General features: G+C 42.7%; 1 long non-coding RNA gene across 1 annotated transcript in view; it reads left to right on the top strand.

Annotated features, from left to right (window-relative positions):
- Window positions 1-821: 821 nt before the first annotated feature.
- LOC139172847 (uncharacterized) overlaps window positions 822-25186 on the top strand; it is a 77047-nt gene continuing 52682 nt past the window's right edge. Inside the window, exons 1-5 of the long non-coding RNA XR_011559941.1 lie at window positions 822-1289; window positions 1378-1518; window positions 5056-5427; window positions 9478-9639; window positions 10675-10844. This is a non-coding gene — a long non-coding RNA (uncharacterized lncRNA). The remainder of the gene's footprint in view (window positions 1290-1377; window positions 1519-5055; window positions 5428-9477; window positions 9640-10674; window positions 10845-25186) is intronic.

The raw sequence follows: 25186 nt of genomic DNA, 5'->3' as shown, positions 1-25186 counted from the left end.
AAAGGGAAAGGCAACTTTACGCGCCGCTTGGCTGTTTTTTGCGCTCGTGGATCTCTGCGCGGCTAGGTAAGGTTTAAGAGCCGCTGGCACGCGTGCCCACCCGCCGGACATCGCCGCCAGGGGGCGCCGTCGCCGTTGGATTCGCCGCAGCGCAGTGGCTCCCGCTCGCTTTACTTCGGAGCAAACCCGAAGTAAAGAGATGAACCCGGAGTTGGTTGCCTGCTTGTAGTTAGAATGAATGGGGTGGAGGGGAAATGCCTGTTTTTTACATCTTTGGGGTCGTAATGTTAGTTTTAGGTTTGGGTTTCTCTTGGTATATTTGTATATTTTATATATAGTATATATATTGTATATATTATCTTGGTATATTTGTATATTATATACAAAAAATAAAAATAAAGGATCAAATGGCACAGCCTAGATCTGAATGAATGGAATATTCTCCTTGAAGACTGAACAAAGTTGAATGTGCATAGCAGTATGTGAAATTGTCAATCAATGCTTCTTCCTAGGTGGACAGCTAGATTTCACACAAGTTTGATTTACTTGGAGTTCTATTGTGTTGTTGAAGTGTTCCCTTTATTTATTTTTTGAGCAGCGTCTATTGTATGCATTGTATATATTCTCTTGCTATAGTTGTATATTTTATATACATATTGCATCTGTGCAGAGGTGGGTGAGGTGTGCTCGCCCCCGTGGCTCTAAGTGCTAAGGGAGTCCAGCGCAATTCTGTTCCTGCACCTGGGCTACACGTCACCGTTCCGCCTTAGCAGCCCACCTGTGCATGCGTGTATATATTCTCTTGCTGTATTTTGTAAGCCGCCCTGAGCCAGCGGAGAAGGGCGGCGTAGAAATCCAAGCAGGTAAATCAAATAAAGAAATCAACCGCGTTTTTACGCGCTTACTCCAAAGCAAATCTTCCCGGCGAAGGCAGAGCGCAGGGGCGGGAATTGAAGGTTTGCCTCTCGCGCTTCTTGACAAATTGGAGTCGGGACGGGTCGGAGTCGAGCCTCCTGCTCCGAGGATGCTCCGACGCCCCCTCCCCAAAATCGGGGCCAGGAGTTGAGTAGGTGGCGGCTGGCGCGGCTAGATAAGCTCCACTCCGGCGCGCCTTTAAGGAAAGCGTACGGGGGGGGGGATCCCCAAGTAGGACTTGGAGAAGGAGTCTCACCTGCGCGGGGCAGGTGTGGTCGGCTCAGGTGGCTCCCGAGGGTCGCAGCCTCGGCCTCCGAAGAAGCGAGTTTCTCTTCTCTCCTCGCACCTCGTCGGACTTTGCGGAACGTCCACAGGTGAGTAGTTGAACCTGCTAACCTTCCTTTTTTGCCCCGTTAAGCCAGCCTTTGGCGGCTTTCCGCGTCTCCTTCTTTCTATCCGCAGGTGCCTGCACGCCCCTCATGGGGATCAAACCTGGTTCTGGGACAAACCAGGACACAACCACAGACCGCGTTCCCCCGAGAGAGCGCTCCGTGTTGGGAAGGCTGGACGCCTTTCAGTCTGTCACTCGTCCAAGCCAGAAAGGTAGGCTCAGCAGCGCTTGTGTGTGTGTGTGTGTGTGTGTGTGTGTGTGTGTGTGTGTGTGTGTGTGAGAGAGAGAGAGAGAGAGAGAGAGAGAGAGAGAGACAGACAGACAGACAGACAGACAGACAGACAGACAGACAGACGGAGACAGAGACACAGACAGACAGACAGACAGACAGCAGCCGAGCCCCTGGGAGTCTTTTGCAAGCTACAGTTTGAAGAAGGATGGGGGTCACCTTTCCCTCCCCCCTCACGCTGCCCTCTTTTCCCATTTTGGGTTTACTGCTCTGGGATTTCCTAGTGGTCTCCTCTCCATTTCCTCTCCTTTAAGGTTCTAGGCTGCATTAGCAGAGGGATAGAATCAAGTGTTAATACCACTTTATAAGGCCATGGTAAGGCCACACTAGGAATACTGCATTCAGTTTTGGTCGCCACAATGCAAAAAGGATGTTGAGACTAGAAAGAGTGCAGAGAAGAGCGACAAATATGATTAGAGGACTGGAGACTATAACATATGAAGAATGGTTGCAGGAACTGGGCATGGCTAGCAGTGTTCCAATATCTCAGGGGTTGACACAAAGAAGTGGGAGTCAGGCTATTCTCCAAAGCACCTGAGGTGTAGAACAAGAAGCAATGGGTGGAAACTAAACAAGGAGAGAAGCAACTTAGAACTCAGGAGAAATTTTCTGACAGTTAGAACAATTAACCAGGGGAACAGCTTGCCTCCAGAAGTTGTGAATGCTCCAACACTGGAAGTTTTTAAGAAGATGTTGGATAACCATCTGTCTGAAGTAGTGTAGGGTTTCCTGCCTGAGCAGGGGGTTGGACTAGAAGACCTCCAAAGTCCCTCTAACTCTGTTGTTATTGTTAAGGATTCTGCCCGCCCCCTGCTTGGCTTCTGACCGAGCCTCTTAATAGGCTGATCCCAGCACTAACACTGGGAGAAACCCCCAAGGCAGATGAATGAAGGGCAAAGGAGAGGTGGTGATGCATGTTTTACTTGAGTGCTTAATATTCTCCAAAGTTTCTAACTTCAGCTATTTTTTAATTTGATGTTTAAAGCTGATCCTTAACTCTTAGCCTTTAAGAAGGGCTGCTTGATGTTTTTAATGTGAGTGCGAAGCACAGCCTTGTTTGGCATGTGATGCTGGACAAACCACTTTTAATCTGGGCCCATGGTTCCTATGCCATAGTAAGCTCTTGCGAATGCCACATTATAAACCATGAACAAAGCCCTTCATGGCACCGGACCAGATTATCTCCGTGACCACCTTCTGCCGCACGAATCCCAGCGACCAGTTAGGTCCCACAGAGTGGGCCTTCTCCGGATCCCGTCGACTAAACAATGTTGTTTGGCAGGACCCAGGGGAAGAGCCTTCTCTGTGGCAGCCCCGGCCCTCTGGAACCAATTCCCCCCAGAGATTAGAATAGCCCCCACCCTCCTTGCCTTTCGTAAGCTCCTTAAAACCCACCTCTGCCGTCAGGCATGGGGGAACTGAGATATTCTTTCCCCCTAGGCTTGTACAATTTATGCATGGTATGTTTGTATGTATGATTGTTTTTATAATAAGGGTTTTTAGCTGTTTTAGTATTGGATTGTCGCATGTTGTTTTTACCACTGTTGTTAGCCACCCTGAGTCTATGGAGAAGAGTGGCATACAAATCCAATAAATAGATAGATAGATAGATAGATAGATAGGTAGGTAGGTAGGTAGATAGATAGATAGATAGATAGATAGATAGATAGATAGATAGATAGAACAAACAAACAAACAAACAAACAAACAAATGTAGATGGTATTTGCAGATACTAAGCCCCGTTTTATTAGGTTGTGAATGGAAGGTCATTAAAAATCTTTAGCGCTTTAGCCAATGGAAGAAGAAGGGGAAAAAAGCAACAAATCACTTCCATAGTGTTGCCAAAACAATTGTCGGGATGCACTTATAAAATGTGTTTATAAAATCACTTGGAATTGAGCTCCACTGGAAGGTGATTTATCTTCATATGATATAACTGGATTATCTCTGTTATATCACCGCATAGTAATTCCTTTAGGAATGTAGAGCCTTTGGGCCAAGTCAGCATTAATCTTGTATCGCAGATGCAGAAGCTGAAATTGCAACTGAATGACTCGGTTTGTTATGACTCTCTAGTAAAAGTGCAACAGTAGCAGCCACAAAAATTCAAATTGTGACAGGCTGAATGGCAGCTTTTAGAAATCTTTGTCCTGGCATTCTCCAATCCTGGCAACTTCCAGATGTGTGCCTTTAACTTCCAGAATTTTCAGCTAGGCTGGGCTGCGGAATTCTGGGAGATGGTCCACTCACCTGGAATGTCCCAAACTTGGAATTGACTTACTTGCACTACTCAGGGGACAGTAATTATGATATTTTGCCTTCCCTTCTAGGGGTTGTGATCTTTGCAGATGATCTAAAGAACCACTCATTCTTCAAGTCCTCTTGAAGGATGGTGGAATTCTTTTTTTGTTTTGTTTTTTAAATATCTTTATTAGTTATTTGCATTAAAAAAAACAGACAAAAATAGTCAAATGCAAAAACAAGCAAAAAAAAGAGGGAAGAAAAGGGAGAAAAGAAGAGAGAGAGAAAGTATAGGAAAGAAAGAAAAGTGAAAAAGAGAAGAGAAAGAGACAGACTCAACTAATATGTTGATTATCATTATTTGCACAGTCTTTGAGTAACTGCTTTAAGTAGCTGTTTTTACTCTTGTACACGTGGTTGTTTTTATCAATCATTCTTTTCAATAGGATTGTAAGATTACATATCTATAAATGCATTCAGTATTTCTTATAAGTAGTAGGTAGTATTTATGTGAGCTTTATGTTTTTAAATACAGAGGTACCTCTACTTACAAACTTAATTCGTTCCATGACCAGGTTCTTAAGTAGAAAAATTTGTAAGAAGCAGCAATTTTTCCCTTAGGAATCAATGTAAAATCAAATAATGTGTGTGATTGGGGAAACCACAGGGAGGGTGGAGACCCTGTTTCCTCCCAAGAGATTCCTAGAGAGGCCCCATGGAGGCTTCTCCCTGCTTTTTCCGGCTCTGTTTCCTCCCAGAAAATTCCTAGAGAGGCCCCACAGAGGCTTTTCCACGCCTTTTCCAGCTCCATTTCCTCCCAAGAGATTCCTAGAGAGGCCCCATGGAGGCTTCTCCCCGCCTTTTCTGGCTCTGTTTCCTCCCAGAAAATTCCTAGAGAGGCCCCACGGAGGCTTTTCCACGCCTTTTCCAGTTCCATTTCCTCCCAAGAGATTCCTAGAGAGGCCCCATGGAGGCTTCTCTCTGCCTTTTCCAGTTACAGTTTCAGAGGCTTGGGTTTGTAAGTGGAAAATGGTTCTTCAGAAGAGGCAAAAAAATCTTGAACACCTGGTTCTTATGTAGAAAAATTTGTAAGTAAAGGCATTCTTGGGTAGAGGTACCACCGTATTTCTTTTGATTCAACCAGTCATACCATTGACTTGTCCCATATTTTATAACAGATTCTGAGCCTTGTCTGCATTGTATCATTTGTCTCTGCAGGAAAGTGTTGGAAGGAGATGATGTGAAAAGCCGTGGCAAAAATATTCCTAGGTGTGACCAAGAAAGCATTGTAGAAGTGTGCGGCTTCTGGTTGGACACATTGGGGACTCCGGTTTGACTGTCACAACTCTAGAAGGTTTTGGATGAATCGTGGCCTTGATGTTTGGATTCTTGGTGCCACATCTGCCCAGAAGATGGCTACAGATCATTTTGACACTCAGATTCTTGTGTGAAAGTGAAACACTTTGGGAATTCCATGCCACGTAGCAGCTGTGGCAGTTGGCGATTCTTCAGCCCAGTGTGTAACCCTGGAGACGAGACTTCTTCTCATGAACTTCCTGGGTAGAAAAATCATCCTGCATCTTAAGTAAGGTAAATTACAGAATGATCATTTTTTAAAATTATTATTATTATTATTATTATTATTATTATTATTATTATTATTATTATTATTATTTATTGGATTTGTATGCCACCCCTCTCCGTAGACTCGGGGCGGCTAACAACAGTAATAAAAAACATCATATAAATCCAATACTAAAACAACTAAAAAACCCTTATTGTAAAACCAAACCTCTCTACAAACAAACATAACATGCATAAATTGTAAAGGCCTAGGGGGAAAGAATATCTAAGTTCCCCCATGCCTGATGGCAGAGGTGGGTTTTAAGCAGCTTACGAAAGGCAAGGAGGGTGGGGGCAATTCTAATCTCCAGGGGGAGTTGGTTCCAGAGAGTCGGGGCCGCCACAGAGAAGGCTTTTCCCCTGGGCCCTGCCAAACAACATTGTTTTGTTGACGGGACCCAGAGAAGGCCCACTCTGTGGGACCTAACCGGTCGCTGGGATTCATGCAGCAGAAGGCGGGCTCGTAGATACCCTGGTCCGGTGCCATGAAGGGCTTTATAGGTGATGACCAACACTTTGAATTGTGACCGGAAACTGATCGGCAACCAATGCAGACTGTGGAGTGTTGGTGTAACATGGGCATATTTAGGAAAGCCCATGATAGCTCTCGCAGCTGCATTCTGCACGATCTGAAGTTTCCGAACACTTTTCAAAGGTAGCCCCATGTAGAGAGCATTACAGTAGTCGAGCCTCGAGGTGATGAGGGCATGAGTGACTGTGAGCAGTGACTCCCAGTCCAAATAGGGCCGCAACTTGTGCACCAGGCGTGCATGCCTTTCTTGAATTTGTAGGTTGCTTAAATCAAAAATAGTCTTGCTGGTTTTTCAACATAAACATGGGGGTCAAACTACACATTACTTTAAAGGCTAAGTGATTTTAACTTAATCTACTGTATTGTGCAACTTCAGCCTTAGCTTGGTCTTTTTGAATGTGGATTTGTTCTTGAAATGTTTGTACACGTGTTATTCTTTTTGTTGTTGTTGTTGACTAAGACTAAAGCCTGGATGTATAAATTTTAGAACGTAGGTTGTTTATATATAGTTGGAACAGGACTGTGCTAATTCTGTTCCTGAAATGGTTTGTCCAATTTTCACAAGAGCCGTGTAAAGCTTTGACTCAGAATCAGTTTGGAGGTATTTCAGTTGAATCATCCCTTCACATAAAATTATGGATTTAGTGTGTCAAAGTGAACAGAATGCTTTTAAATCAAAATACCTTTCTTTTCTGGATCCGATCAAAACAGTTTGGTTTAGATCACAGATCTGATCTGAATTACAAATGCAAATCAATGTGAGGGATGAAATTAGTGTGATGATTTGTATTGGATCAAAGCCGGTTGGTTTTACTCTTGGATTTTAAAAAAATGTTATTCAGCAATATTTTAGTTTGGTTTTGTTTTCCTTTGGATAATCTGGTCAGTCTCTTTTCCCTGACAGCCCTAAAAAATCCTGGTTTTGAAAAGCTTGCGAGGAAAACATCTCAAACCAGAGGTTGGCAATGTTGGCTCTCCTGTGACATGTGGACTTCAACTCCCAGAATTCCTGAGTTAGCATGATTGGCTCAGGAATTCTGGGAGTTGAAGTCCACAAGTCATAGAAGAACCATCTTTGCCTACCCCTGTCTCAAAAGGTGCTATTGTTTTTGGAGTTTGATCGAGTAGGCCACAAATGGCTAGATTCACCTGGCATGCTGAGTTTTCAAAAACCATGGTTTACAGACCTTATTAACTGAGATTCCCGCATCACCTTAAGCCAACTGACAAAACCACATAGTGGCTTGGTTCAATAAATCAATTAATCCCTCCCTTTGATTTTTGCTGGCTGCAAAACCAATTACTTGGTAGAATCTCTGGCTCTTGAGAGCCACGTTGGTTCAATCCAATGGATACTTTATTTTTTTCCACAGTGATTGACCAAATGTCTTTGACTGACCCACACAAGCCAAGGGTGACTGTGAGAGTTACGCTTATGTTCCTTAGCTACAACTACACCCATCTTTGGACCCCATGTGTCACACACAGTTGTTATGACAATTGTGCTATTTATCCTCAGGGAACGTCTGTACTTCTTTGTCAACTTCAGGTCAATGTAGATGCAACTTATATTTTCAGTTAACCCTGCATTCATGTATTAAAAATCTTAGGTTTGCCAAGACACCTTGAAAATTAAAGCGGAATCTCTTCTCCGCTTTGGTTTAGTATTAGAAAAGAACTTAAGAGTTGTATAAAGAATTAAAGTTCTTTAAGGTTACAATCTAGAAAGGGAGATAAATAGAGAGAGCTTAAGGAAAGAACTGGAGAGCAGCTTTATTTCATGCCAGAGAAATGAATTGGTTGCATCAGACAACAGCTGCTGTTACTCGGTCTCTACTCAGCGTCATGGGAGTTGTAGTCCAGAGTTTCTGGAAGGCACCAAATTAGGAAAATTAGTTTCATCTCAGGATATTCAGATTTAGCCAGGTAAAGGCTTTGCAGTGATGTTGGCGAACTTCTGTCACTCAGCACCTTCTGTGTTCAGAGTTTGTGGGTGTTACAGCCAATTCATTGACTGGGGAAGAGTCTTGGAAAACTGTAGAGCCACCATGGACAGCTCCTGGGCCCTTTCTTAACTGTTGCATTGCTGGCAGCAAATCCCAGATTTGCATTGCAAAGTGTCTTGTTCATGCAAGATAGTCCTCTTTTTTTGTTCTTTAGAGAGGGGAGGCAGCGAAGCTCTCATTTTCACCGTCCTTCTTGCTTCTGCTAGTAAGATGCAAATAAACCAGTCCCTTCACAAGTCCCAGTCTTTAGCATTCGGCCTTGCAGGTTCATACTGAGCTGTCGATATCTCACTGCTCTGCTTTGACCCATTTATTTTATCTATTTATTTATTAGATTTCTATGCTGCTCCGAGTCCTCGGAGAGGGGGCGGCATACAAATCTAATTAATGATAATAATAATAATAGTAATAATAATAATAATAATAATAATAATAATAATAATAATAATAATAATAATATGCCGCCCTTCTCAGATGACTCAGGGTGGTGTACAACATAACGAATGCAGCACAATACACATGCATAGAAAACTAATATTAAAAATAAAATAAAATATCCCATTCATCCCAAAAGATTCATCAAGGAGAGAAGTAACTTAGAACTAAGGAGAAATTTCCTGACAGTCAGAACAGTTGATCAGTGCAACAGAAGTTGCCTCCAGAAGTTGTGAATGCTCCAACGGTGGAAGTTTGTAAGCAGATGTTGGATAACCATCTGTCTGAAGTAGTGTAGGGTTTCCTGCCTAAGTAGGGGGTTGGACTAGAAGACCTCTAAGGTCCCTTCCAACTCTGTTGTTGTTGTTGTTGTTGTTGTTGTTGTTGTTATTATTATTATTATTATTATTATTATTATTATTTGCTGAATATGAAGCTTTGAAGGATTTTTACATACCTATTTTGAATACCCACTCAAGCCACTGTGGTGTTATTGTTTTTCTGCGGCTAATTTTTCCTTCCATGCCATTTTTTTTTTGTAAACACCAAATTTCCAAAATTAGGTTTGGGCAAAAACTTTGTTATTCATTCCATAACTTTGGACACAACTCTACTGTACCTAAATTGGTTGAATAGTCAAGAAGTGTAATAAATGAAGTAAAATTATTGTTATTTATCTGCGTATTTTTAAAAAATGTTTCTAAATCAATATTCCACCTGCCTAAAACTAACTAAATGACTATACATCTGACATTTGGCATTGTCTTATTATAGAAGTCTGAGTCTCATGGATATTATATCCTTACAATTTATATTGATTGTTTTCTAGTATGATTTGATTGCTTATTTGTACATTATGACTATCATTAAGTGTTGTACCTTATGATTCTTAATATATCTTTTTTTTAATGTATACTGAGAGCATATGTGCCAAAGACAAATCTCTTGTGCATCCAATCACACAATCTAATCTAATTTAATATTATTTGTCACATCTTTGTCTTACTCCAAACTGTCCTGGTTTGTTGTGAACCTCCTCGGAAGCAAGATAATTTTCTCTAAAAATATGCATTGCCCTCCCAACGGAAGCATAAAAAATGCTTAACAATAGCAGCAAAAGTTTTAAAACATGTGAAGACAGTTTGCTTCAGAGTCAATGCCTCACGTGGTTGGAACAAAGGTGTTTCTTTTTGCTCTCATATCAAGGTAAATTAATCAGCTTTATCTTTTGTCTCTCTAAATCAGATTTCCCTAATTCAAGAGACGGACGGAGACAAGGTGCTGTCCCTCCCAGCTAGCACATTGCTCGATATCTTTCCTTCCCCAAAACGGGTTTGATGGAAGTTAAAATTCAAGATATACTTGGAAGGCAGATTAGACAAAGCAGCGCTGAGCCTTATCTCCCTATTAACGTGATAACATTCAATGGCTCTCTGATATTTTTTTTAATCAAGTCTTTAACTTTCTTTTAAAATAAGAAATGACTTCTTTTTGATAAAATTAGAAAGTCACGGCAGTCTCTGCTGTTAGTTCTCACTAGCTAATATGTGGCTTAAGAATTGTTCTCCTAAGAATTAGAGCCAGTCTTTGGGTCTCTTCCTTTCTTAAATTAAAGTGAAGAACTGTTTGATCTCTCGCAAGTCAGGGTCTGGAACAGATAAGGTGGCTACGTTGGCTTACAAGCCAACTTCAACTTTTGATAACAGTTAAATCAGGTTTTTTTGTCATCTATATATACATTTGGTCTCTAATATTTGGACCCAAAATTCTCAATGAACACACCAGTGGTGGGAATCAAATTTTTTTTTACTACCGGTTCTGTGTGCATGGCTTGGTGGGCATGGCAGGGGAAGGATACTGCAAAATCCTCATTTCCTCTCAATCAGGTGGGACTTTGGAGGCAGAAAATAGATAGGGCCAGGGCCAGTCAGAGGTAATATTTGCTGATTCGCCGAACTGCTCAAAATTTCCACTACTGGTTCTCCAAACTACTCAAAATTCCCACTACCAGTTCGCCGAACTACTCAAAATTTCCACTACTAGTTTTCCGAACTACTCAAAATTTTCATTACCTATTCTCCAAACTACTTAAAATTCCCACTACTGGTTCTCCAAACTACTCCAAACTTCTACTACTGGTTCTCCAAACTACTCAAAATTTCCACTACCATTTCTTCTACCTTCTTCTAAAGGTAAGCACAACTAATTTCCATTCCTCCTGCCCTGTCCACCTTCTCCCAGGTATACTCATTTTGGACCTGATATGTTGAAAGGAATCATTCAGGATCTGATGAAGTGACCACTTGGTGAAATCACTGTTGCCATCACTATCTATTCCATGTTTCCAGTTGCAAAACAAGTTCATATTGCTATCCCGGCCTGAAACTGGAGAAGCCAAGTGAAAATTAATGGTACGATTTATTTATTTATTTTAATCCCTTTCTTTGGAGAATGAAGCACCATATACCACGGAGTTTCTTTAACTCTTTATTTTAGGAGGTCCATTCCTTTTGCCTAGACAGATAAGTGCTTTTACTCGTGGTAACACAGAAAGCTTTGACATTTGATTTTCTTTCCACTTTCTTGAAAATCCTGCAAAATATTGGTTGCGTGGTGAAGTCTTCTAGTGAACTTTTATTGTTTATATTTTAAGGGTCTGTTCTGGGTCCTATTCTTTTTAATATGTTTGTGAGTGACATAGGGGAAGGTTTGGTAGGGAAGGTTTGCCTATTTGCCGATGACTCTAAAGTGTGCAATAGGGTTGATATTCCTGGAGGGGTCTGTAATATGGTAAATGATTTAGCTTTACTAGATAAATGGTCAAAGCAATGGAAACTGCAGTTTAATGTTTCCAAATGTAAAATAATGCACTTGGGGAAAAGGAATCCTCAATCTGAGTATTGCATTGGCAGTTCTGTGTTAGCAAAAACTTCAGAAGAGAAGGATTTAGGGGTAGTGATTTCTGACAGTCTCAAAATGGGTGAGCAGTGTGGTCGGGCGGTAGGAAAAGCAAGTAGGATGCTTGGCTGCATAGCTAGAGGTATAACAAGCAGGAAGAGGGAGATTGTGATCCCCTTATATAGAGTGCTGGTGAGACCACATTTGGAATACTGTGTTCAGTTCTGGAGACCTCACCTACAAAAAGATATTGACAAAATTGAATGGGTCCAAAGACGGGCTATAAGATTGGTGGAAGGTCTTAAGCATAAAACGTATCAGGAAAGACTTCATGAACTCAATCCGTATAGTCTGGAGGACAGAAGGAAAAGGGGGGACATGATCGAAACATTTAAATATGTTAAAGGGTTAAATAAGGTTCAGGAGGGAAGTGTTTTTAATAGGAAAGTGAACACAAGAACAAGGGGACACAATCTGAAGTTAGTTGGGGGAAAGATCAAAAGCAACATGAGAAAATATTATTTCACTGAAAGAGTAGTAGATCCTTGGAACAAACTTCCAACAGACGTGGTTGGTAAATTCACAGTAACTGAATTTAAACATGCCTGGGATAAACATATATCCATTGTAAGATGAAATACAGGAAATAGTATAAGGGCAGACTAGATGGACCATGAGGTCTTTTTCTGCAGTCAGTCTTCTATGTTTCTATGTTTCTAAGGATTGTCCACTGAGTTCTCATTTTCGTCCATTGTGCCTTCTGGCACTGACTGATCTTCAAAAGGTTAGGGTTCCAGCATTGACAATTTAACGGAGCCGATTGAAGATCTTTTATTTCCCATCTCAACTTATTTTTTTTCTTTCCTGGAAGGAAAAAGTGATTGAAGAACCAACAGGGAAAAAGTGGGAGAGATAAAAAGAGAGTAGAGAATCATCAAGGCGGTTTCTTAAATACTTTAAATAAGGTCGTGACTTCTCATCCAGAAGTATCCATAGCAGACCAGACAGGGGGAAGATAATAATTAGATTGGTGGCTTGTTCTGAATTGTTTTGGTTAATTAATAATAGGGGACTCTTATTTTTTTTTTAAAGCAAGGAAACTCAATTTATTTTTCCAGGGGCGGGAGGGAGATAGTAGATGGCATAGATATGAGAGCAGAGGTTGAACTTTTGGCATGAAATACAGTGATCCCTCGATTTTCGCGATCTCAATCTTCGCGAAACGCTATATCGCAATTTTTCCACCCGATGATGTCACTCCTTTCCTTTCTCATCTTTCTTTCTCTCTCTCTTTCTCTATCTTGCTTCTTCTCTCTCACACTCTCTTCCTCCCTCTCTCATCTCTTTCTTTCCTTCTCTCTCTTTCTATATCTCTCCCCCTCTTGCTCTGCAGCGGCAAGCGAGCAGCCAGGCAGGCGGGTGAACGGGCAAGTGGCAAGCGGCAAGCGAGCGGCTGGGTGGGTGGGTGACGGGCAAGCGGCAAGCGAGCAGCTGGGCGGGCGGGTGAACGGGCAAGCGGCAAGTGGCAAGCGAGCGGCTGGGTGGGCGGGTGAACGGGCAAGCGGCAAGCGAGCGGCTGGGTGGGCGGGTGATGGGCAAGCGGCAAGCGAGCGGCTGGGTGGGCAGGTGACAGGCAAGCGGCAAGCGAGCAGCTGGGCGGGCGGGTGAACGGGCAAGCGGCAAGTGGCAAGCGAGCGGCTGGGTGGGCGGGTGACGGGCAAGCGGCAAGCGAGCAGCTGGGCGGGCGGGTGAACGGGCAAGCAGCAAGCGAGCGGCTGGTTGGGCGGGTGAACGGGCAAGCGGCAAGCGAGCGGCTGGGCGGGCGGGTGAACGGGCAAGCGGCAAGTGTCAAGCGAGCGGCTGGGCGGGCGGGTGAACGGGCAAGCGGCAAGCGAGCAGCCGGGCGGGCGGGTGAATGGGCAAGCGGCAAGCGAGCGGCCGGGCGGGCGGGTGACGGGCAAGCGGCAAGCGGCAAGCAATCTTGGGGTTTCCCCTTTGCCTGGGCGGCGGGAAGACCCAGGGAAGGTTCCTTCGGCCGCCCAGCAGCTGATCTGCTCCGCAGCGCGGCAGCAGCGAGGAGCCGAAGATGGGGTTTCCCCTTTGCCTGAGCAACGGGCCGCCCACGCAAACTCCACCATCTGCGCATGTGCAGATTTGTTAAACCGAGTTTTGACCCATTTTATGAATTTTCTTGCCACCTTTGTTGAGTGAACCCTTGCAGTTGTTCAATTAACAATGAGGTTGTTAAGCGGATCTGGTCTTCCCCCATGGACTCTGCTTGTCAGAAGGTGGCAAAAGGAGCTTATGTGACCCCAGGACACTCTAACCATCATAAATGTGAGTCAGTTGTCAAGCATCCAAATGTAAATCATGTCATCTTGGGATGCTGTGATGACCATGAGTCACATTTTTCAGGACTATTATGTGTCATAACTTTGAATGGTCACTAAGTGAACTGTTTAAGAGCCTCGGTGGCGCAGCGGTTAGAGTGCAGTACTGCAGGCTACTTCTGCTGATGGCCGGCTGCGAGCAGTTTGGAAGATCGAATCTCAGTAGGCTCAAGGTTGACTCAGTCTTCCTTCCTTCCAAGGTCGGTAAAACGAGGACCCAGATTCATTCATTCATTCATTCATTCATTCATTCATTCATTCATTCATTCATTCATTGGATTCATATCTCACCCCCTCTCAGAGGACTTGGGGCGGCTCACAACATATCAAAACAATATTATTATTATTGTTATTGTTGTTGTTGTTGTTGTTGTACTGATAGATGGGACATTAATTTACAGGGCCCTGCTTTAAGGTGGATTTCATTTTGTCTTCTTTATTTATTTATTTATTTTATTTATTTAATTGGATTTGTATGCCACCTCTCTCCGAGGACTCGGGGCGGCTCACAGCATATATAAAAACAGAACAATAATGTAATCCAATTAATACTACAATTTAAAAACAATTAAAAGAGAAGATTAACCAAACAATTAACTTATTAACCAAACATTCAGCAGTCATACTAAGGCATTCAGGGGTTGGGGGAAGATCTAAATGTCCCAAGCCTGGCAGCAAATATGAGTTTTTAAGCTCTTTCGGAAGGCAAGGAGGGAGGGGGCAGTGAGAATCTCTTGGGGGAGTTGATTCCAGAGGGCTGGGACTCCCACAGAGAAGGCTCTACCCCTAGGTCCCGCCAACCAACATTGTTTGGTCGACAGGATCCTAAGGAGGCCAACTCTGTGGGACCTCACCGGTCGCTGGGATTCATGCGGCAGAAGGCGGTCTCGGAGATAATCTGGTCCTATGCCATGTAGGGCTTTATAGGTCATAACCAACATTTTGAATTGTGCCCGGAAACTGATCGGTAGCCAATGCAGTCCGCAGAGTGATGGTGAGATGTCGGCATTTCTCGGAAGGCCCAAGATTGCTCGCGCAACTGCATTTTGGACAAGTTGAAGTTTCCGAACACTCTTCAAAGGTAGCCCCATGTAGAGAGCATTGCAGTAGTCGAACCTCGAGGTGATAAGGGCATGAGTGACCATGAGCAAAGACTCCCTGTCCAAATAGGGACACAACTGGTGCACCAGGCAAACCCGGGCAAACGCCCCCCTCGCCACAGCTGAAAGATGGTGTTCTAAAGTTAGCTGTGGATCGAGGAGGACGCCCAATTTAATTGAATGTAAAGTTTTAGAAAAAAGCGATGATGTTTAATATAAGGCAGGCCAAAGGCCAAGGACTTCATCCAACCTGATCAATTTCTTTATGCTATGCGCTGTGTCCTTGTCAGCTTTCCAATCACCTAAATCATCATATTAGTTTAAACATTGTCTCCATATGGATTCCTCCACACCCCTACCCCGAACGATGGCCTTCCAATCCAGTTAAACTGTACTGTATACAAATCCGTCCTGATTTATGATCCCGAGGAATGTAGTATTATATATGAAAATGATGTTGCATTCCACAGAGCAAGAAAGATAATTGATGAACTGATCGTGTCAGTTTCGCTCTTCCTCTGCTTGCATAGTTGAAAAGATTTGTGGGTCTGGGGTAGGTTAGCAGAGGGGGGCAAGTAAGAAATGGGATCACATCAATTTCTCCTAAAGCCAAATCTCCCAGATCCCTTCTGGGCTTTCAAATATGAGAAGATTTGGGTCATTTCCAAAGAGCGAACTTACATATATAGTTTGGTAATGCAATAAATAATGGTTGCGCTCTCCAACAATATGCGTTGAGGATTATTCCATTAAATGTTCGGTTGTGGTCAGATTTGGCACGCCACCTACCGTACAAGATAATCTGGAAGGAATCTATCCAAAATCTTTTCAGAATGGATTTTGGGCTCACGGCCTAAACATTCTCTCTCTTTTTTTGCATGGGAGCGCGGGGATACTAAAGCACATACTCTACATACTAGCAGGAAAGAGCATTAAACAATGGAAATTAAACCTTAGCCTAAAGAAATCAGTGGCATGGGGTTTAGCGGGTGTTTTTCATGCTTCCCATATGGTTACCGGGGTGGTGCAGTGGTTAGAGCACAGCATTGCAGGCTACTTCAGCTAACTGCTAACTGTAGTTTAGCGGTTCAAATCTCACCTCCGGCTCAAGGTTGACTCAGCCTTCCATCCTTCCGAGTGGATAAAATGAGAACCCAGATTGTCGGGGGCAATATGCTGATTCTGTAAACTGCTTAAAGAGGGCTGTAAAAGCACTATGAAGTGGTATATAAGTCTAAACACTATTGCTAAATGCTATTACCTTATAGGGCACTTGACTGATCTCTGTGCTGTTACTAACTCAAGGGGGGGAAACTCCAAGCGTTAATATGGATTGGATAGGATAGGATGTAGGATTGGATAGAATGCAGGGTAGGATAAGATAGAAGATAAGGCAGGGTTTATTTATTTATTTATTTATTTATTGGATTTGTATGCCGCCCCTCTCCGTAGACTCGGGGCGGCTAAGAACAGTGACAAAAATGTAAAAATCCAATATTACAACAGTTAAAAAACCTTGTTATAAAACCAATCATACATACAAACATACCATGCATAAATTGTAGAAGCCTAGGGGGAAAGATTATCTTAATTCCCCCATGCCTGACGGCAGAGGTGGGTTTTGAGGAGCTTACGAAAGGCAAGGAGGGTGGGGGCTATTCTAATCTCTGGGGGGAGTTGGTTCCAGAGGGTTGGGGCCGCCACAGAGAAGGCTCTTCCCCTGGGCCCCACCAACCGACATTGTTTAGTTCATGGGACCCAGAGAAGGTTCACTCCGTGGGACCTAACTGGTCGTTGGGATTCATGGGTACGATGTAGTATAGTTTAGGTGGTAAGATAAGATAGGATAGAGTGTAGAATAGAGGAGAGTGTAGAAGAGAGAGTAGAAGAGAGTTGTTAACCTGATCCTACAATCTCACACTACTCACCAGAGCCTACAAAACGTTTGCCAGACCCATCCTTGAATACAGTTCATCTGTCTGGAACCCATACCACATCTCGGACATCAACACCCTCGAAAATGCCCAAAGATACTTCACCAGAAGAGCCCTTCACTCCTCCACTCGAAACAGAATACCCTACGAAACTAGATTCACTATCCTGGGTCTAGAAAGCTTAGAACTACGACACCTAAAACACGATCTAAGTATTGCCCACAAGTTCATATGCTGCAACGTTCTACCTGTCAATGACTACTTCACCTTCAATCGCAACAACACAAGAGCACGCAACAGATTCAAACTTAATACAAACCGCTGCAAACTTGACTGTAAAAAATATGACTTCAGAAATCGAGTTGTCGAAGCGTGGAACTCATTACCGGACTCAGTAGTGTCAACCCCTAACCCCCAACATTTCTCCCTTAGACTATCCACGATTGACCTCTCCAGGTTCCTAAGAGGTCAGTAAGGGGCGTGCATAAGTGCACTAGTGTGCCTTCCGTCCCCTGTCCAATTGTCTCTCCTTTATCTCCTTTATCTTTTCTTCCTTTCATATATATTCTCCTCTCTTTTTATATCTTTTCTCCTATCCTTTTCTTTATATATATATTACTACTTGTCTATTCTCTTCAATGTGTATTGTGTATTGGACAAAATAAATAAATAAAAATAAAATAAATAGAGTGTATTGAGTGTAGAGGGAGTAGAGAGTAGGGTAGAGAGAAGGGTAGAGTAGAACAGAACATTTTGTAACATTGGGTAGAGTCATAGAACCTTAGGATAATTGTTGTGTTGTGTAACTTTGGGGATGAGGGTACCTAAAGTGTGTGAAATCTTGACAACGATGGTTAGGATGCCACGAGATCCTTCACAATGTTTTAACACAGCTTTTAAAAAACAAAACCTTTGCAAAAATAATCAGAAACATTTGCCCTGGTTGATTCTTTATAGCAGTCAGAGAACAAAACTTAAACTGCGGTACCAGGTGATTCCAGAGCTGTCAGCTGGTTTAAGTTGGCTCTCCAAACTTCGCTCCTTCTCTTGACACGACAGCTAACCTTGGTAGACACAAAAATTGGTGTTTGAACTTGCCAGATTCCTACATATATTTCTCAGGCCCAAACTTGTGGCGTCTCCTACTTGTAGCTTGGGAGATTGTTCCTGGTGGGTGTGCCACAGAGGGGCAATTAAAATGCTTACTCATTTTCCCATCTGACAGCTGATGAAGGCCTGGCGTGGTTGCCGAACCCACGCACCGCACAATGTGTTTTATATATAGACTTCGACACAGCCCTGTCAGTTAAGGCAGGAGTCACTGTTGTTTGTACTGTGGAATGTTGGCAAATCCTATCAAAATGGGCTTGTTGACTAAGAGAACTGCTGTATTGTCTTTGATTCATGCGGGCGATAAGCTACACCTTCAGCCTTCTCTCCTAGCTGAGGTCACGTCTCCGTTCAGTAGGGCAAGCTGACAACTCATTCTTGGGTTTGGCACCACAATTTCAAGTTTGAACGGAAAAAGGATGCTGAGGAAAGATGCTACAGGAGATGATAGCTTGTCAAGATTCTATGGTGTGCTAATATCTTTCTCCTGTTGATGCTATTCCATATAGCAGTGTTTCCCAACCTTGGCAACTTGAAGATATTTGGACTTCAAGTGCCAGAATTCCCCAGCCAGCAGATGCTGGCTGGGGAATTCTGGGAGTTGAAGTCCAAATATCTTCAAGTTGCCAAGGTTGGGAAACACTGCCATATAGAATAGAATAGAATTTACCATAATTATGATGCTAATGTGCTGCCAACTTGGCGTTTGATGTGCAATGACTTTCTTGATTTGCTCTAAATATTTGGGCAGAACCATCCTTCTGTGAAGGAAGGTCCCAAAGTTCTTTCTTTCTTTCTTTCTTTCTTTCTTTCTTTCTTTCTTTCTTTCTTTCTTTCTTTCTTTCTTTCTTTCTTTCTTCCTTCCTTCCTTCCTTTCTTCCTTCCTTCCTTCCTTCCCCTCCTTCCTTTCTTTTTACTTATTTATCTACCTACTTACCTAAAACCTAAGAGCCCGGGTGGCGCAGCAGGTAGAGTGCTGTATTGCAGCCCACTGAAGCTGACTGTAGATCTGTAAGTCAGCGGTTCAAATCTTATCACCGGCTCAAGGTTGACTCAGCCTTCCATCCTTCCAAGGTGGGTAAGATGAAGACCCGGATTGTGGGGGGCAATATGCTGGCTCTGTTAAAAAGTGCTATTGCTAACATGTTGTAAGCCGTCCTGAGTCTAAGGAGAAGGGCGGCATAAAAAAAATCAAATAGATAGATAGATAGATAGATAGATAGATAGATAGATAGATAGATAGATAGATAGATAGATAGATAGATAGATAGATAGTTTCAAGTTTCAAGTTTAATCAGATTTGTATGCCGCAGACTCGGGGCGGCTCACAGCAATAGCAATACAATGTAAGACAAATCCAATATTTAAATTACTTTAAAAAACACCACAAATTAAAACCAATCATACACACTAGCGTACCATGCATAAATTTTATAAGCCTAGGGGGAAGGAACATGTCAATTCCCCCATGCCTGATGACAGAGGTGGGTTTTAAGGAGCTTACGAAAGGCTGGGAGGGTGGGGGCAACTCTGATATCTGATAGATATCTAACTCTGATAGATAGATAGATAGATAGATAGATAGATAGATAGATAGATAGATAGAAACATAGAAACATAGAAACATAGAAACATAGAAACATAGAAACATAGAAGTCTGACGGCAGAAAGAGACCTCATGGTCCATCTAGTCTGCCCTTATACTATTTTCTGTATTTTATCTTAGGATGGATATATGTTTATCCCAGGCATGTTTAAATTCAGTTACTGTGGATTTATCTACCACGTCTGCTGGAAGTTTGTTCCAAGGATCTACTACTCTTTCAGTAAAATAATATTTTCTCGTGTTGCTTTTGATCTTTCCCCCAACTAACTTCAGATTGTGTCCCCTTGTTCTTGTGTTCACTTTCCTATTAAAAACACTTCCCTCCTGGACCTTATTTAACCCTTTAATATATTTAAATGTTTCGATCATGTCCCCCCTTTTCCTTCTGTCCTCCAGACTATACAGATTGAGTTCATTAAGTCTTTCCTGATACGTTTTATGCTTAAGACCTTCCACCATTCTTGTAGCCCGTCTTTGGACCCGTTCAATTTTGTCAATATCTTTTTGTAGGTGAGGTCTCCAGAACTGAACACAGTATTCCAAATGTGGTCTCACCAGCATTCTATATAGTGGGATCATAATCTCCCTCTTCCTGCTTGTTATACCTCTAGCTATGCAGCCAAGCATCCTACTTGCTTTCCCTACCGCCTGACTGCACTGTTCACCCATTTTGAGACTGTCAGAAATCACTACCCCTAAATCCTTTTCTTTTGAAGTATTTGCCAACACAGAACTGCCAATACAATACTCAGATTGAGGATTCCTTTTCCCCAAGTGCATTATTTTACATTTGGAAACATTAAACTGCAGTTTCCATTGCTTAGACCATTTATCTAGTAAAGCTAAATCATTTACCATATTACAGACGCCTCCAGGAATATCAACCCTATTGCACACTTTAGAGTCATCGGCAAATAGGCAAACCTTCCCTACCAAACCTTCCCCTATGTCACTCACAAATATATTAAAAAGAATAGGACCCAGAACAGACCCTTGTGGCACACCGCTTGTAACCTGACTCTGCTCAGAATACTCACCATTAACAATAACTCTCTGATGTCTACGCTTCAGCCAGCTGCAAATCCATTGAACTATCCAGGGATTAAGTCCAATCTTCACTAATTTATCTATCAGCTCTTTATGTGGAACCGTATCAAAGGCTTTGCTGAAGTCCAGGTAGGCAATATCCACGGCACCACCTTCATCCAACACCTTTGTGACATAGTCAAAGAAATCAATGAGATTAGTCTGACATGATTTGCCTTCAGTAAAGCCAAAGATAGATAGATAGATAGATAGATAGATAGATAGATAGATAGATAGATAGATAGTTTCAAATTTCAAGTTTAATCAGATTTGTATGCCGCCCCTCTCCGCAGACTCGGGGCGGCTCACAGCAATAGCAATACAATGTAAGACAAATCCAATATTTAAATTACTTTAAAAAACACCACAAATTAAAACCAATCATACACACTAGCGTACCATGCATACATTTTATAAGCCTAGGGGGAGGGAACATGTCAATTCCCCCATGCCTGATGACAGAGGTGGGTTTTAAGGAGCTTACGAAAGGCTAGGAGTGTGGGGGCAACTCTGATATCTGATAGATATCTAACTCTGATAGATAGATAGATAGATAGATAGATAGATAGATAGATAGATAGATAGATAGATAGATAGATAGATAAAACAAAACAAAACAAAACATAAGCAATTTTTTTTCAACCGGTTCTGCGTACCTGACATACCCATAGGATCCCATCACTGCTGCCAGGATGCCCAGAGATCTAGGAAAGGAGAGAGCCGAGTTTTAGAGATCTAGGAAAGGAGAGAGCAGAGTTTCGGGCAGGAGTTTCCTAAACTGTGGGCCAACGTCCAAGGCAGCATATTTCCCCCATTCCTGAGGGCTTAACAGTCCAGGAGATGCTTTTCCTACTGTAGGATTCCAGCCTGGCTATTTATAGTCTGGAAGTACAATACACAGTCCCTTAAGCTCAGCATATTTGAAGCCCTTCCAGCCTGCAGACGCGTTTGCCAGGAAAGCTGGGACTCTGTTTCAGCTCAAGAGATTTGGAGGGAGGGCCAGCTTTGGACTGACCCTCCTCCCCTAGCCTCTTGCGCAGCGATTTCCAATGAGGTTAGCTTAGTTTAGTTGCTTTATTGTACAATGAAATTAAACACCGTTTTCAGTGCGCAGGATACATATAAAAACATCCTTCACATTCTATGCCAGTGATTTTGGTTCATGTGCCAAAAGGGGTGTGCGTTATTGTGCTAGCATGTGTGCATGTGTCCACACCCCTTCCCTCCCCCTGCGCATGAGAACACCCCCCCCATTGCCCCCCCGTGTATGTGCACAGACCTTACTAAAGCCTGGTAGGTGAAAAAAATGCCCAAACAGGCAAAACCGGAAGTTTGGGAAAATGCACTTCCTGTTTGCCGTTGTGCTGTTTTTTGCACTCCAGAGGGTTCAGGGAAGTTTCCTGAAGCTTTGGAATATTAAAAAACAGCACAATAGCAAACTGGAAGTTTGGAAAACACGTGCTCTTGCTTCCGGTTTGCTCATTGTGCTGGGTTTTTTTGCACTACGGGAAATTTAGAATATTACATGCGATCAATAAAACAAGGATTGTGCATAGAACAATATCGGACCACTAAAAAGTATAAGCATGCGATTGTATTCAGTACTTAGTTTGGGCCATCATAGCATGATGGATGGGTGGATGGATGGATGGATGGATGGATAAATAAATAGATAGATAAATAGATAGATAGATAGATAGATAGATAGATAGATAGATAAATGGATAATAGATAGACAGACAGACAGATAGATGGTAGAGTAGATAGATAGAGAAAGAGAGAGAGAGAAGAGATAGATAGATAGATAGATAGATAGATAGATAGATAGATAGAGACAGACAGACAGACAGACAGACAGACAGACAGACAGACAGATGATCATAACAAGATGGATAGATAGATAGATAGATAGATAGATAGATAGAATGATAGTGATAGATAGATAGATAGATAGATAATCACAGCATGATAGACAGACAGATAGACAGATAGACAGACAGATAGATGGACAGATACATGATCATAGCATGTTAGATAGATAGAGACATAGATTGTGCAGCCAATCCAGAGGATTCCTTCTCTCTCTCTCTCTCTCTCTGTCTCTGTCTCTGTCTCTCTCTCTTCTCTTTGGGTATCCTAATTTGGATCAATGGTATTTAATTCTGGGCAACAGCCCCGATGATGAATTACTCCAGGCCACGAAGAATTCTTTAATTCAAATGGTTTTTATTTCAGCAACGAAGTACTAATTCCTCTTAGATTGCTTCTTTCTGTACAAACAAACCTTTGAATGGAAAGACTGAAAAAGGTTTAAAATTATATCTGTTTAGGATTACCGACGCATTTATGTGTAATCCTAAACTATGCACTCCCCTCTCCCCCCCCCGTTTGTTTTGCTATAGCTCATTTTCTGGATGTTTTCCTTTTCCTTGGGGTTCTTGTGGGTTGTTGCGCTTTTGTTTTTGCTATTAATGTTTTTGTTGATTGCTGCGGGCTAATAAAAAGCTCTGGACTGTTAGAAAGTAGCTCCACGTCTGCTTGCAAAAGCGTAAATTCGATGTGTGTGCTGACATGAAAACATTTCCATTTGGAACAGAGGCATAATGTTATTAGCTAGCAAAATGGCCCTTGGCCCATTCCAGTTTCATTTAAAAAAAAAAAAATATATACAGTATTTAAAAATGCTCTTTTAATTAAAAAAAAAAAGAAAAGGATCGGAAGACAGCATGCTGCAAAATAAAAATACCAACCTCCTCCGCTGTCATCCTTATTGGAGGAATGCCTCTATCCCCCATTTGGGGCCCCTGGAAAATAAATATGGCAGGATCTGCAGGCCAGGGCTTTGGGTAGATGCCCAGAAAAAGAGGCGAAAGAAAGCTGGCCAAAGAGTGGTTGGAGAGCATCTTGAAGGAAGGGGGGGCATTTGAGAAGATGGCAAGGACCATCGTCACCGGCTTGACTTCTGACAGTCATTTTGTGACAACCCCCCCCAAAAAAACCCCCATCCAAAATGTCAAAGTTGTGCACTGGACTTAAAAGACTTCTTTAAGTTTTTTCAGTAGGCCTTCCTTCCTTCCTTCCTTCCTTCCTTCCTTCCTTCCTTCCTTCCTTCTTTCCTTCCTTCCTTCCTTCCTTCCTTCTTTCCTTCCTTCCTTCCTTCCTTCTTTCCTTCTTTCCTTCCTTCTTTCCTTCCTTCCTTCCTTCTTTTCTTCCTTCCTTCCTCCCTGCTTTCCTTCCTTCCTTCTTTCCTTCTTTCTTTCCTTCCTTCCATCCATCCATCCATCCATCCATCAGACTAGAGCTGGAAGGGACCTTGTAGGTCTTCTAGTCCAACCTCCTGCTCAAGAAGGAGATCATGTCCCCTCTTGTCCTTCTCTTTTCTAAACTAGTCAAACCCAAATCCTGCAACTGGGTTTCTTATGCTTTAGTCTCCAGTCCTTTAATCATCTTAGTTGCTCTTCTTTGCATTTTTTCCAAAGTCTCAACATCTTTTTTGTAATGTGACCGAAACGGGATTCCAGGTGTTGCTTTCCTTCCTTCCTCCCTTCCCTTCCCTCCCCTTCCCTCCCCTCCCCTTGCTTATTCTATTCTCCATTCTGACTGACTCAAGGTTGACTCAGTCTTCCCTCCTTCCAAGGTCGGTAAAATGAGGACCCAGATTGTTGGGAGCAATATGCTTACTCTCTGTAAACTGCTTAGAGAGGGCTGTAAAGTGGTATATAAATCTAAATGCCCTTCCTTCCTTCCTTCCTTCCTTCCTTCCTTCCTTCCTTCCTTCCTTCCTTCCTTCCTTCCTTCTTTCCAGTGATGGGCTATCAAAATTTTTACTACCACACTGTGGGCTTATGCATTTTGTTTCAACATCTTTCAGTGCAAATTGGGTGCTCTGGGGTGGAGCTCCAAATTTTGCTACCGGAACCGTTCCCATAGGAGCGCATCACTGCTTCCTTCCTTCCTTCCTTCCTTCCTTCCCTTCTCTTCCTTCCCCTTCCCTTCCCTTCCTCCCTACCTTCCGCTTCCTTCCTTCCTTCCTTCCTTCCTTCCTTCCTTCCTTCCTTCCCCTTCAGCAAAGTTGGACTGACTTTGATGCAAGGCTGATATGTTCCCGCTGGTTTTGCACATTTAGGGCATCGGCTGCCCATCTAATTATAGCGATGGGACTTTCTCCATAGATGAAAGCCGCCGTCAGGAAGTATCTCCTTCTGTCTTTGTTGGCAAAGATCACAGCGTTGGATTTTTGGGGAGGACAAAACAGCCCCAGAGAGAGAGGCGCCGATGGCGTATATAGGACACGGCCCTGAAATAAGTAAGTTCATTCACAGTTTGTGGTTAATTGTGGTCAGTTCCATACATACATGCTGTTCCTATCCAGAGTAAGCAGTGTTATGTCAAGCATAGAAAAGAGGACATAGTAAGCCAAAGAACTGAACAGCATTAGGTAAGGAAAAAGGAAAGGAAATGTTGCTAAAATCACATTATATGCACTTCAGTATGCTTCTTTGTTTATCTTTGCTTTTCATCCTATACTGCCATCATAAACTTCATTCATTCATTGATTGCCTTGTGCTTCGTGGCCTTATTCATGCCTCTCTACAAATCCCTGGTGAGACCAAACTTGGAGTACTGTGT

The sequence above is a fragment of the Erythrolamprus reginae genome, chromosome 10 (genome assembly GCF_031021105.1).
Source record: "Erythrolamprus reginae isolate rEryReg1 chromosome 10, rEryReg1.hap1, whole genome shotgun sequence".
NCBI lineage: Eukaryota > Metazoa > Chordata > Lepidosauria > Squamata > Dipsadidae > Erythrolamprus > Erythrolamprus reginae.
Note: the sequence above shows the minus strand (reverse complement) of the source record. Positions and strands in the feature narration are given on the sequence as shown.